Source organism: Antennarius striatus, chromosome 4 (genome assembly GCF_040054535.1).
Source record: "Antennarius striatus isolate MH-2024 chromosome 4, ASM4005453v1, whole genome shotgun sequence".
Classification (NCBI taxonomy): Eukaryota; Metazoa; Chordata; class Actinopteri; order Lophiiformes; family Antennariidae; genus Antennarius; species Antennarius striatus.
The window spans coordinates 10,729,803-10,744,028 of record NC_090779.1 but is presented as its reverse complement, the minus strand read 5'-3'; positions in this window follow the sequence as shown (position 1 = coordinate 10,744,028).

The window sequence follows — 14,226 nt, the reverse complement described above, 5'->3', positions numbered from 1 at the left end:
AACCGGACATTTTTTTTCAGAAACTCCTTCACCAACAGGCTGCATCCGCTGTCAGCTGAACAAAACACTGCTGGTACTCAGGAACAATGAAACTTCATTACTGGCTAATTTGATTGAGTCTCATTTAAAGTCTTTTCCCCTCTGTTGTTTCTATTTTGGTAATATCAGGAAATAACTGTAACAGCTCTATTTCGTAAATTTGTCAGGAGCCTGAGAGTGTTTCTCGGGCACAGATCACATGCTTTATCCATAGCTGGGGCTCTGCTTAGCTACTGGTATTCACAAATGAAAAGAAAAGCCAGTCACATAGTGACACCCAGCCGCTTCATTCAATTCACTCCCATTTGCACTTTGAAAACATTGAAGTTGGTCACTGTCAGAGAAGATTCTCAGAAAAAAAGCTCTAGAAAGAAAAACATCCAGAAGTTTCTTTAAACTCAACATCAAATTGACTTTCATGAGGGCCAGTTTAACTGTCACCGACATGAATAATGTATTTCATTCAAAGGTTATTGGGTTAATTTGTTCATCTAAAAACATAATGCGTGTGTGTGTGTGTGTGTGTGTGTGTGTGTGTGTGTGTGTGCGTGCGTGCGTGCGTGCGTGCGTGCGTGTGTGTGTGTGTGTGTGTGTGTGTGTGTGTGTGTAATGTATTTCATCATATGAATCTTTGATGCAATTTTATATGCATCTTCTTTGCATCTGATTTGCACATATTTTCACGAACAATTGAACCATTCAGCAACTATTGGCTGCTGCTGAACTCTATATTTCTGTTGCTCCTAAAAGAAGCTTTTACTGAGAAGACAGAAAATTTGTATTTCTGCTGAAACTCCAATTAGTATTTCAGTATGGAATTAAAGCTAGGAAATGGGTCAAAGGATGATAATTAAAGAGAAGTTACAGCATATTGACATAAATAAATAGATAATCCTAGGGAAGAAGAAATTCTTAATGTTGATGAATGCTTTGCGTTAAATGCTGAATTTGAATAATAACTATCTTGGCTCACCAGATTCTCCAGTTTTTCTTCCATTTTGATCTGGACCCGACATATAAATGAGTGGAGAGGATCTCAGTAGCTCTCAGCAAGAAAATTCACTTCACAAATCTTCATTTTGCTTTGTGCCCAGACTTCTCTTGGTAAAAATGTTGAGTGTGAAATAGTTTTGAAAGGGATCTTTAAACATGGTGGGTTTGGTTTACGTCCAAATGAGCCTTTAGTGCCTGGATGAAATGAATCAGTGGATCCTTATTGATGTCTAATTGTGCTGAATATTACAGCTTTCTGGGAACAACAGTCCCTGGATATGAGCTTGATACAAATCCAATTGTTCACAAACATTGCACATTTGTGTTACTTTCAATATGCTAATTTTTATGTCACTGGAACATCTGACATGATGAGCTATTGTGATTTAACCTTGGGAAATAAAATGTAACTTGTTTCTCCAGTGAAAATACAGTGCTTTATTTTTATGTAATTTATTATAGTATAAAGCTTAAAATATACCGTGCTTTGCATGTGACTTTGCGTCCTTTTGTTTTCTCTAAATGTCCAGTGAAAATTTTATGTATGTAATACCAACAATCAAGTCCCATACACATTGTATTATCCCTTAATATTTACTTTCTTGAAAAATGTCTAAGAATTAGTTGGAATAAAAAGCTTTTTGGGAGGTCTATCACATTAATTAACACTGTGGGTGAGCCTGACAGCTGTGGTGGCAATAGGCAGGCCAATCGCAGGTGTTGTGAGGGGCTCAGGGAGGAATGTGAGGGAGTGTTTGACAGAGGAGGCCATGTGCAGAAATAAGATGACAGGTGGTTGGTCGGATCCAGAGCCAGGCTGCCAAAATGAGTTTGGCTTTGGGAGTTCTACAGAAACATGACATTGTTAATGAAAACGACAGCTTCAAAAGGCTCCAGAACAGGAAAACCCAAGGTTTAGACAGTTCACAAAAACGCCTCACATTATGATAAAAAGAAAGCCATGAATGGATGAGTGGATAATATTTTTCAGTTGATTAAACCTCACGACTCTGCGATTTACAACACAGAGCAGAATTTATCTTTTCTCACAGATTCCGATATAGGCTAATTTCAGGAGTGATAATCATTCACACACTAATGTAGCATCAGTATGAGTATTAAACCCTAAACCTTTTCATAAGTGACCGACTGACCCATGATGCTCTGTTCTGTAGAGATGTGTTTACAGTACGATTGTGTGTTGTTTCAGCCAGATTGCATCGCAGTAGTCACCATTCTGTCCCTGTATAACATTTATACTTCAGAATGTTGTCTTGATTCCACAGTAAATTTACAGCCAGGTTTTACAGCATCTGTTTTTTTGGGTGTCTGTTGAAATTCTAAATACCTCACAGCTTCCTGGAAATAAAAGCAAACACCCCCCAGGTGAAATACAATACTGACAGTTTGTCTTTATCCAAGACTTTTGTAGATGTCAGAATAACGTAGAGTATTAGATCATTTTAGATAGAACCATCATCCAGTTCATTCATCCAGTTCCATACATTAATAAACACACATTATAATATTTTAAAAATGAATACTGTAACTTATACATTGTTACTAAACAGAACATAATGACTAATATCTAAGACGCTGTGTTTAATATTTTGGATGGCGGTTCTTGAAAGTTCTTCAATACTATTTTTAAAAACTGTAATTGTAATTGTACTGTAATGTATTGACCTGTTGGTAATAACTCGACTACTTTCTACTTCTACTCCGCTATACTTTGAAGGCAGATGTTATATTTTTAATTCCTCTATATCTTTCAGAACAGGTTAATTACCGGTATGTAAAGAACATAATGAACAAATAATTATTGATAATTATTGTAGATTAAAGTTGCCCACATTGCCTGAAGTAACTCAACTTATCCTCTCGTTTACAAGCAACATTAAAATGTTTATATGTTTAATGTTTAATATGTTTGAAATGCTTCGTTGGGTATATATTTTATGTCAAAGCTAATGCTATTGTTCTTCAAGTAAAATTTTAAGTTTAACACGTTTATATGCAACAGACCTGGGGTCCATTGCAATATATTTCTTCTATAAGTCTAATAAATGCCATTAATTGTCCCATAAATATTGTGGAGAAAAACTGTGACACAGACGTTTGAACAGTAGTCACGAAAGATAAAGACATCCTAGAATAAGTAGATGCACGTTATCTATTTTCACTATTGCTGCCCCTCTGATGTTCTTACATGCAATAGCCTGTTATAACAAATCTCAAATGCATCCTTTAAGAATGAAGGAATTTTCATCACATATTCTAAGTTCACTTGGTTTTCGGAATCAAATGAACTGTTGTAGAAAGTACACAGTTGTCTTGTGGGCATATTCTATGGTGTAGGTAAGGATGTTTTCTCATCTGTGCAAGTAATATTTCAGTGTCACTCTCGATGCTCTCAGTATCAGATAAGATGTTGCTGCTTCACAAGGAGCTGCACATGTCGGGACCTGTTTCTTTAAGCCTGCCATTTTGACACACACAAAGTGCTGCTCATCCAGGTTTTGTGTCAAAGATTAAAAGAGCAGATACGCTGCAGCCACAGACACATTTTCAAAATTGCTCCTTCCGTTTTCTCACACATTCAGAACAGTGTGTATATTCCTGAAAATATGGCACAGGATTTTTTTTTTAAAGATGGAGCAGGGAAAGTATCAGCAGAAGCTTATGATGTGAGATTGTGCATGGAATTAGTGAGTTCAGAGCGTTATCAGCAAATACAGTAGACTGTCGGAAAATAATTTAATTATCCTGACAAGTTAAGGGTTTTAATACTAACTCCCAGCACAGCACAAAGGACAGTTGTTTCAAACTGTTTTCGACCAAAGAACAGTGAGAACCATCAGGTTCAATTAGTGTTGCACTCATATGTCACAGCCCTGAGGTTCTAGAGTGCTAGACTGAGAGCAGCAGGAAAGGATTAAAGGCAGCTGAAGCATGTTGAGCTGGTTAGAAATATACTTTAGAAATGCATTGCATTTGTTGAGTAGACTAAACCTTTTATTATTTTAAGCAACAATTTATGGGTTTAGGAAATGTTTCAACTTTGCACCCTCAGAACTTTGATTTGTTCACAGAATATATTGTTTAATCCCGCAGTGTTATGGAAGATGCTTGATTCTCCACTTCTATCAATCGACCTTTGATTTGTGTTTGCAAGACAACATGAGAATAACTTGAAAATTAAATGCTTATGAGTCCTAGAAAAAGAGCTAAACATCAAACGAAAGCAATGATTGACCAAGAATTAAGACCGAAATTGCCGCTACACGCATAGCTGTCAGTGTAATGGATGATTTTTAATGTCTACGCCAAACAAGCCTTCGTCTCTGCTGTATTTGCTTTGCTTTCAGTTGGCATTGATAAAAGCAAGGATCCAGCTGCATGGATGTCATCTGCCTGGTAGATTGCTGCAAGGCCTGTCTCTGCTCATCTCTGGATCGCCCGGCTCCTTTTTCAAACACCCTCCATTTCAAGTCTTTTCTGCCTGGTTTTATTTGAGCTGTCCGGTTCCAAATGTATTGACTTAGCCAACTTTTTTCTTCCCTTTTTATTGGTCAAAACAACGCTGATTTGTTTCTTCTCTGGCATGAATTTTTTGTTGTGTTGTGATAAAAGAATCACAGGTGCAAAGACAAGGACTTTGTCCAAATGTATGCAAAATGTATGTGAGGGTACATGTAAAGGAAAGACAGGGAGGCAGGAAGGGAACACAGAAATAAATGATATAGCAAGAACAGAGTAATCGGCCCTGGGTGAACATAACTGTATTCGATCTGTGTGAGTCATAGGCAATGATTTTCAAGGATACAGGGTTAGTATCCTTTTATTTTAGCAGTTTCCTACTAGGACTGCTTTAAACCTAATAATAAATGCAGGCAATACCATGCATCAATACTCAACAAGTATGAGCAGATTTTCTCAATCTGGGATCTCACTGAAATTGAAATTTTTATCAAAAATGTCAATTTAAGTAATTTTAGATATGCTTCACAAGAGTTGCATTGGCAAAAACATTCTTTCCATTTTCATTATGTAGCAATCATAAAGCAAACGTGTTGGAGAACACATACCAAAGGAATGACTTGCTGGTAAAATCCCATTTGGCTTTGTATGTTTCTTATTCTCATTTATAGATTGTTTCATTAACATCTCTATGCCCCAGATTCTAAATTCCATTTTCCATTTTCCATTTTCTCTGTTCTGTTGCATTCCCAGTTGTAGTCTTTTCCAAATGGGTTAAATTTGGATTTTAAATGAGAGACACTGAGTGTTTGACTGCCGATATCCTGGAATTCAGATACAGCTGGGATCAAGAGTGCAGATCACCTTACTATGAAAAAGAGACTGATAGCAGCTGGAAAGCAAATGAGCATGTGTCAGCCATCTGGAAAAGTCACCCAAAAAAACTATGCATCCTCTGTGCTCAGACAAAGGAGTCATTTTACTTTATGAAAAGTTCCACTTTTTCCACTGTATGAAGCAGAAAACTGCCTGTCTTTTTGAGTCATATACAGCAAAGTAAGGCTTTAGCATTCCCTTAAGTGTCTTACAAATCAGCTCTCACATTTGACTCGTTTACATCATGTCTATTCACACATTTGATGTACAAAAAGTAAAATAGCTGTTTGGCATTGCACTTTAATTTTTCTGCTGTCCAAACAAGTGATCTACTTTTGCTGCTAAAGCAAAAACCCTTAGCAAAATTTGGCAGTGAGTTTGATACATGCTGTTCAGGATGGACTCTACTGTAGACTGATCACATAACCCTGAGCAAAAACCACAAACAGTTAATTTTAAATGGCTTAGATGAGGTGCCTGGGCTGCTGACATCTTGTGTGGCAACCATCTGTTTCAGTAAAGAAATGACTGAGGCTGGAAGCGCTCTCCATGTGAGGTAAGATCATAGAAGTTTGAATGAGGGGTTGTTCAAACACACCTGAGCAAAAAGAAAAGAAGGAAAGAATAAATATAAATTCAAATCAAGGATATTAGACTCCTTCGATACAAGTGGCCACTTGATATTTGAAGTTGCCATTGTTGAACTGTGTTGATTACCAGTTACACTGTTAAACATTCATTCATTCATTCATTCATCTTCTACCACTTTATCCGCTGTTGCGGGTCGCGGGGGGATGGAGCCTGTCCCAGGTGACAAAGGGCGTGAGACGGGGGAAACTCCAGGCGCGACGCCAGTGTACCGCAGAGCCACACACTGAGACACACTCACTCCTACGGTCAATTAACCTGAAGTGCATGTTTTTGGAGGTGGGAGGAAGCCGGAGAACCCGGAGAGAACCCACGCAGACACGGGGAGAGCATGCAAACTTCACACAGATCAGGACTTGAACTCGGAACTGCCTTGCTGTGCAGCAACAGCGCTACCCACTGCGCCACTGTACCGCCCCATTGTTAAACATGTTAGAAAAATCATGTAAGCAATGTTACTGGTAATCTATTGGTCTGCTTGGACCAACATTTATTGGTCCAAGCACAAAACAGTTTTTCATTTCACATCATCTGTTGCAGTAAACAATTATCATCATATGCTGTACAAAGTTACATCCAAAAATAAATAAATTTGAATTGGAGCTATTTTATCACTAATTTAGTAGTTATGGCATCTGAACTATAATTTTCTCCTTAACTATAACATTTTAAAATTGTTATTAAAACAATGCATGCATTAAATTGTGCAGTAATATTACGTGCCAAGTCACTCCCATACATTTGTACGTACTTCAAATTTGTTAGTACCAACATTGTAGAATCAAGCCCTCCCTTTTAGACACAGTAAAACCAACTAACTAACTCTTCAGTAGAGCACAGAACTGCCTGCTAGACACATGTTGCAGATCAAGTAGATTATAAAAGATCGTATTTGAATTCTGTCCAGAAGAGCCTGGCTATGACTTCAAACTCTGCCCTGTACTGACTGCTTCCTTATGACCAAAGCAACTGTCCTTCAATCTGACTTGAAAATGGTATTCAAGATAGTAATACTATTTTTCAAATGTATGAGTATCTTGCTGGAAAAAAGAAAACATGCCAGCTGTAGCTGAACAAGTTATAATTCCTATTGTAGTAAAACATTTTGTGTGTGATTTTCACTTGTTAAAGCTCTATAATCATGTTAAGAGTACAAGCTGATAAAACGAGACAGCTTTTGGGCTTTTACATACACACTCTCAAGTCTGAGGAAGGGGAATCTTTCCTGGTCATTCTGTAGGTATTGTGTGGATACAGCATTAAATAACACTTTTGTGTTAGAATATTGATGGAGGAATCAGATAGAAGAAGAAATCCAAACTCATGTCAGAATTAAAGGTTTATTAAAAGTTTAAAACTTCCAACCCTTTAAAAGCCAGACTGTGTAACCTGGTGAGCCAAATTACAGCAGAAAATTACCCCAGCAACCTAAACGTAACACATTCTTAGGTGTTACCTTGTATTTTGGTTTCCTAGCATTTCATTAGTGAGTGCATTGGTTTGCACGATGGCACTGCTCGGCACCACACGTTAAGCAGTACCACCTTGTGTCTGTTGCTTGAGGCTTCTTCCACATGAACACTGTGGTCTCATTAAAACAAATAAGCCAGTGTTTTTTTACTGTACTGTTATTTTATTGTACTGCTGCCAAGAGGGTCATGTTTTTGGTCCAGTTTGGCAGCAGGAGTATAGAAAAACTTGATTTTCATGGAATTTGGTGAGCCAAGGAAGAACCTATTAAATTTGGCTCAGATGTGATCTAAGGGGTAGATGAGTGAATTATTTTATATTCATTATATGAGCAGGGTTCTTTTGAACCAAATCACTTTCTTTAAATTTTTTTCAGATAAATGAATCAGGAAATTACGGCTGAGTAATTGTCTGACTTAATTAAAAAAAAATCAAACAAAAATATTACCAAAAAATTGACACTGCAAGGTCCCGGAGCATCCTACCCTCCAAGCAAAGGATGATATCAGCTTACATTTGGTGTTTTTACAACGTAAGTTTATATTTTTTACAAAGCACCATGATACCGCTTCTGTTTGCCAAACACAGGCATGATATATAAAAATCACACAATGGTGGGATTCTGATTTTTTTTAATTCTTATTCAGTCCATTTAATGATTTTGGTTAGTGCTGAAGCAAAGAATTGTATCTTAATAATGTTTTATGGTCTGTTATCCATGTTATTTTGGCAAATCAAAACTACCTACAGGTACAGATACATAACCTGAGCTTCAATCTGGATGTGGCATATGCAACCATTGCTTTTTTATAGTGTGAATAAAGGTGGTTCAATCTCGATTTAAAAAAGGGGAGAGATGGCATTTCATGTTGACATTATATTTTCAGCTTATAGTCTGACCTCACACTCTGTTTTTGGCTGGTGACGAAAGCTCACTGACCAATGGCTGATGTCCATCAATTTCTCCAATATAACAAAATAATAACACAGGACACAGGATTTGTGCTGACACTTGAGAGGTGATGCACATATTTTAACATAATCATTACATCTATAATGCGTTTACAAATATATCCTAACAAGCAGTGGTACACAGTCGCATATGACAAGTGTGCTGTACACTGATGCGGAAGTATGCTCTCTCCTAGTCTTTCTGGTTGTAAGAATGAAAAGAGCCCTAAGGCTGTGGAAACCAGTTAGACTTGAGCTGGTTGAGCTCACCAAGGTGTGGTTTGATATCCAGTGAGGACTGGAAGGTCATGTATTTTTCTCCTTAGCAAGAATGAAGTCTAATCTGTCACCAACTTAGGAATTGAAGTTTCTTCATGTCGCTGCTTCTAGTTTGGGGAAACCCTCACCACCACCAAAACCACACCAACATGACCTCCTGTCCAACATAAAGAGTATTACTTTAAGTCGGCTCTGTTTTGTAACCATTTTATATGGCCAAGACATTTGATCATAAAATTAGGGGGTTTTGGTGGTACATAGAAAACAAACTTCCAAATCTGCAGCTCAGGTGTTCAAAGAGCTCTTTTTTCTGACTTACAGGATCCTCTGACTTCCAATAAAGTTGAATTTGTGGCTCAAGGCCCTGACAGAGTGCTGAATGTAATAACCATGTGTTCAGTGGATGGCCAGGCATCCAAACTGAAGTATACTTCAGTCTGAATGCCAAAAAGCAGCCAGTGCTACACGTGCTACACTTTAGCACACTCTTCATATCTATTGCTTTAAAGTGAACGTTATCAGTGTGTTGTCACTGAGATAATTCTGTTTTCCTTCAAGGCTGTTTTAGACGCCAAACCTTTTAGGTATTTACATGCTCCAATAGTACAGTAGATGTCTGTGATGCGTGATATCTCCTCATAAAAGCTAAATTATTGAGCCTAATATGTCATTTGTATGTCTTCCTTGGTTGTGCTTTCATTGGCACAAATAAGAGATGTAGACAATACAAGGGCAAGTAGAGGCACAACAACTAAACAGACTTTCTCAATATTAGTCATGAAAACAACATTCACCTCTCACCACAAAACGTAACACCACTGCCACATGACAAGGAGAAGGTGTAAATCATTTGTAATGTATTTTCCTTTGCATTATAAAATAGTGGCACCTCATCACATCGTGCAATTGTCACATGAATCTAAATCTCGACTTATAACTTTTTACACTATTTGGAAAAAAACTGGCTTTTGTTCAAGAAGGAAGTGGAGAGCAACAGTTTTGGAGACATTCTACTATGAGGTTAAATATGCGGTGACTCCCACTCTAGCTTTAATTAAAGTTACTGGTGAAAGGACCAGCCTGCATGTTGAGACAGAAGAGATAAAGTCAATGTGCCCTGAAGGCAACTCTGACTCACTGATGTTATTTTGGCTCTGCGTTGGGATTTTTTTCCTGAGGGGAGCTCGGGTCTCCTCCTGTTTCACAACTGTTCAGGAGAGCTGCGCTGTGTGGGGCGCTTGCCGTCAGTAAAAACATCAACAGCCTCCATCGTCATTCCACTGTTCAGCAAACACCTGACCAAACACATCACCAGTCTGCTGCAGGACACCATGAGGACAGGGCCCCACTGCAGAGCTCCGAAATCTGTTCGACTCTCTGTTAATTAACCTCAATGCATATTAAGCACAAACCTCAAGCTACAACATCTACATTACAAATCGTACCTTTAAAGCTTCTTCAGCACCAGTGACGTTCTTTTTTTTTTCTTTGTGGGGTCTGAACCAATTAACCTGCTTCTGCTGCAGTAGATGAGACAGAAAAATTACAGTATCATTTTACATACAATGATCAATATTAGCATCGATTAGCCCAGGGGAAACAACGACTGTCTCAGAGTGATGGTTATGTCTGTTAAATCGTTTTCCTGTTGATGTCTGTGGTCTCCTCTGTGACTCTGGACCTAAAGTACTCACTCTTCTACAGCCCATTAATGAACAACAGCATTATTCACAAAAATGGAGCAGACTACAAGCTGTAGGAGGATATGAATATGGATGACATATAGTGGTAGCATTGTTGCTGTGTTAAGTGACAATACACCAAATGTTTCCAAATGTCTGAGCTCAGAAATAGTTCACATATGGCCTGCTGGGGAGGTGCTTTCAAATTATTCTTCTCTTTCAAACACCACTGAATTCAACTCTTCAACAGTTTGAGGGAGACTATAAATATTTCAGCATGAAAATGATCTTTTTATACTGCCCTAGAATTGCAACTGGTTCAGGATAAAATTATTTCTATTGGACTGAGTCTGCTTGGGTTTTATAGAGCAATTGACCATGATGATGGTTTAAAACTGAAATTGGTCTGTCAATTCATTTAGAAACTTTGCACATTTGGATGAATGGCTCCAAGCATCCAATAACCTTTCAATCTGCTTAAATTTAAGATAGATTTAGAAAAAATAAGTGGATTCAAATGTGAAAAGAGGCAAGTTTTGGGATTTTGAGGAACAGTGCTCCTGGTTGGAAACATGAAGGTAAATGCTTCTGCCTAGAATACTAGAGAGAGAACTACAGGTAACGATGTCAATCTTTGTTGCGTCTATGCTGTAACTTTGATAACTGACAAGCTGAATTGTTTAGGAATTTGTTTGAAATTGTAACTTATTGGATTTCAGTGAAATACATTTCATACAACCTGTCAAAGAAACAGCAAACACTGACTGCATCAGGTTCCCTGTGCAGCTTTAAGAATCAGCCTGATTCCTGTTTCTCATGATCAGTAGAGCATGAAAGCCCCAGACTGATTTTGGACTGCAGATAATTTGCTTGCACCTGCAAAAACTTGAGCTTTAAGCTGCAGCTATTGTGTCAAGATGGGACAAAAGGAAGGGCAGGATGTATCCCCTGCAGCTGTGCATACAGGACAACACTAGTAAAGTTCAACAACTAGGCAGAAATAGCCAAGACATAAAGGGAGCTGTGGAATTCAGACCGGCTGCTTATTTTCCAACACAGAGACACTGATAATACTCACCTCAATAGAAACACCCAGTTTGCCTGAGAACATTGGCATTTATACAGATCAAGGCATTTAGGTGACAGTAAAGTTCTCTTTCTGGTCTGAAGATATTTAAAGACACACGGACTTGTACTGTGTTGTATAAGATAGATACACTATTGTAGCCTGAATCCTACAAATTGGAGCAACGCATTCAAAGACGACACAGGAAAACATAATATCTCTGCTAATTTAAAACTGATATCTTAAATATTGCTATAATAATTTGTACAGAATAAACGTTATTTTAGTTTTCTCTGAGTCAAAGTTGATGCACAAAACAAAAAATGCAACTCTATTGGGTTTTTCTTTTCTTTTTTTTACAAAAACAATCCTAATGCCAGAATCATTTATTATTGTTTTATTTCTATTTATGAGACTGATTAGTTGTGCTCACTCTAATTTAAATAGCCAGAAAGGCATTGCACACTATGTGGAAAAACACCTTATCTAATTTTGTTCTCAAACTGATAAGCCCTTATTTTTGGCACAGAAATTTTAAAAGGCGGAAATTAAAAAGGCAGCTGTTTTACTGAGATAAGCCTCGCTCTTGTTGCATGCATTTATGGCATCTTGCATGCTAATGGAGTCACGGCTGTTCACCGTCATGTGTTTTTTAAAGCCCATCAGGCGCAAAATTGTGATGATCATTCGGTCTAAAACGGTTATTGATTCACCAGTGTTCGTCCTTAAAATTTGGCTTGACTTGTTCTGCTTAGTGGCAGAGCTAATTATTTCTCTAGCAGTCTGTTCACACTCTGTCTAGTTATATCCACGTCTGTAGTTAAGCAATGTGCATAATTCTTGCTGCATTGCATTCTAGTTGTAGGAGGAAAGAAAAACAGAGGGTGACAAATGAAGAAATTTTCTTTCCCTGCTTAAAATGAGATTCTGTAATGAGGGTTGGACATTCAAGCCCATTCCTCCCTGTGTATGAACAGGCCAATTTGCAAGCTTCCTGCATTCATATTGTTGCCGACTGTGAGAGTAATTCCAGACAGTGCCTGAGCCTCACATATCACCTCTTAATAGAGTTTTTTGAATTCATTCTCACACCTCGATAACAAAGACAGTGCTACTGGATAACCTCATACCCTCACCCCGTCTTTTTGAATGTCAGTCATGTGCACACAACGTACATCTTTGTCAATGTATACCAAGGGACTCATTGTGTAGGATTTTTCCCATTTAACAGCTATTAGAGGAAGAGAAACCTGTCAGCAACAACAGAAGGTCATTTCAATGCTAAAAACAGATATGTTTTTTCAGTTCAAAACACTATGTCATCAGCACAATAGCCCACAGTGATGGGCAATCATAAACAGTATCCATCCTCCTGAGTCCCACGTATAAATGGATATTATTTCACACCCGGCACAGATCGGTGTGTGTCTAGTGGAAATGAAATGCTTGCATCATTTCAAAGAGCAGATATACGTGAGCGTTTGCTACAGTTATTAGCAGTCCTGCTGATAAATATCAAAGCAGCACATAAGAATGTGTAATGGCACAGTTGTGTATGCATATGCAATATGAGAATATATATTATACTGGCATGTCTTCTCTGCATTTTTTTAATTAAAAGTGTTTTGCCTGATTAATCTGGGCAAATTGCCAAAAACAAATGAAGGCATAATATTGAAGAGAATACATATTGATTTCATTTCAAATATTATGACACATACGGCAGATGAACGATGCAAATCACACATGTTTTCTTGATTAACAGATTCAACGTTTGGTCTCTATATATCTGAAAAGCCCAATGTGACTTCATCCTGCATCTCTCCCTAAAGATTTTCACGTTATCAGGGAAATGAATGCAAGATGTGTCACACGGCAGAATCTAAATCCAGTGAGGAAACCTCAGAAATTAGAGGCTCTGTGATGAGTTCAATGCCTAATTCTGAATAAAGCAATCACTGCCTGTTTTCCTGAATACATCCAAAAATACCATTCACTTCCAACGTGTTGTTGACATTTCTTTTAAAAGTGCGCACAATCATGTCAAGCCCTAGATGATAATGATTTTACCTGACACGAATTACCTTGATCAAGATGTAAAACTATGTTTGAGAACAAAAATAAACTAGAGCTGGGTAATAAGTGGGATGGATTTATGATTACCAGTATATGAAATCATGACACAGAACCTAGCAGATTGATCCTACAGTGGGGAAGGACAGCAAGTGATCATCACCAGGAAGTGAAGTGTAGTTTTAATGACTCATCTGTGTTTGTTAAAGTTAAAGAATGTTGTTTTCAATTCATTGAGCGGAAGCTGGAGTGAATTGGTTCTCTAGACGTTACTGGATACAACCCTCACTTTGTTACAAGGTTTGAAAAAAATAAATGTTTCTGCCAATGTCAAGTTTGTCTTCTTATTTTTATATAAGCCTCAAAGGAATATTCTGCTCTCAGATTTTTCATGACTTTATCTCTGGCTTCTGTTTCGTTTCCTGGGACAGCTCTAACAGATTTGCATAAACAACATATTACTTAATGGGTTTTTTTTTTTTTCATTTGTACTTGTAAAAGTTGTGACTGACTGTTACTAATGTATCCTGTAAATGAAGCAGAAACTGCAGTACACAGAAAAAAAAGTGTTTTATTAATCCAGTAATATGCAAAGCAGACCTATTGTGTTACCTCACCATAATATCTCAGCAAGGCAGTGTGTACACCAGCTGTGTTTGAGTTTGGGCC